The following is a 1,379-nucleotide window of genomic DNA, read 5'->3' as shown; positions in this document are numbered from 1 at the left end:
GAAATGTGCCCCAACATACACACGCTTTCAAGTAGAGGAAGTTGAGCACTGTTTCAGTTACTAGACAATCATTTTACACCATCGTCAAATTCCAAAGAAAACACAGCCCACACACTAAATAAGTTCTCAAATTATGGGTAGACTTGGACAAATCCTATAGGCTAAATAGCTTAAAGTGGATTTTTAAAATGATCTTTTCTTTATTCATTAATGTATTGTAGTCTAATCTAGACTTCTATTGTAGTTTAATGTAGACTTCTATTATAATATTTAAAATATTGAACGCTTCACACATTTGCATGTCATTCTGCAAGTCATGCTAATCTTCAATGTATCATTCCAATTATAGTATATGTGCTGCCAAAGTGAGCACTAGACTTTTAATATTTATAACAATAAATGCACTATAGAAGCATAAATCCTGATTCATATATTTTTATAAATACATCAATTTGATTAATGAAGTCATTTTTCTGTCCTATCGTGTTAAGTTACACCCATAGCCAAATCCCTGTAATATATTATGAGATCATTCAAGGAACATGCTGCCAAGAGAGTACTTGGCACACAGTAGGCAGTCACTAAATATTGAAAATAATAAACATGTATTCTATCAAGGCATACCACATCATATAGATTTTCAACCATGTGTAAACTCTTCAATTGAAATTTCAACAATGATCCAGTTAGTCCCTCATCCAACACACTTGAGAGTTGCTCCCCCTTTTATTAATTGAAATACATACTGGAGAGAGAGACACTAACTCATGCTGGTAATCAAGCTTACAATGAAAGCAAAACAGTGTTATGGCCAATATACTCTGAGACCATATAGTGATGGTTTCAGAGTATATATAGCAGCCCTTGTTCCCTCAATTTATGCTCATATTTAATTGCATGTCATAATGTAGAAATAATAATTCATCAAGAAGAACCAGGGTGGGTGGGGTTCAGGTGCATCCTTTCACATAATTGGGACAGCTTTCTAAACTCACATTCACAGTTATTAAATGGGGAGTTCTCCTGTGTGAGGTGCTATGCTAGGCACTGAGTATAAAATAGTGAAAATAGGTGTAGTTCCTGTCCTCAAGAAACTTCTAATCTAGTAGAACAGGGTGGGGAACCTTTTTTTATGCCAAGGGCCATTTGGATATTTATAACTTCATTCAACGGTCATACAAAATTATCAACTTAAAAATTAGCCTGTTACATTTGGTCAGACATTTAAATAACTCACCCCTAATTCCTTGGCAGGGCCAGATCAAATGATTTCGCAGGCCTTGTTTGGCTCACAGCCTGGCTGCTCCCCACCCCTCTAGTAGACAGACGTTTAAACTCATATGTGCAACAAAAGTATTATCAGTGCTGAGGTAAAAAGG

The 1,379-nt window shown here is 35.6% G+C and overlaps 1 non-coding gene across 1 annotated transcript; it reads right to left on the bottom strand.

Moving 5' to 3' along the window:
* Positions 1-271: 271 nt before the first annotated feature.
* Positions 272-373, bottom strand: LOC132228948 (U6 spliceosomal RNA). The gene has a single exon (XR_009451545.1). It is a non-coding gene; the product is annotated as a U6 spliceosomal RNA (small nuclear RNA).
* Positions 374-1,379: the final 1,006 nt, after the last annotated feature.

This window comes from Myotis daubentonii, chromosome 2 (assembly GCF_963259705.1).
Source record: "Myotis daubentonii chromosome 2, mMyoDau2.1, whole genome shotgun sequence".
NCBI lineage: Eukaryota > Metazoa > Chordata > Mammalia > Chiroptera > Vespertilionidae > Myotis > Myotis daubentonii.
Note: the sequence above shows the minus strand (reverse complement) of the source record. Positions and strands in the feature narration are given on the sequence as shown.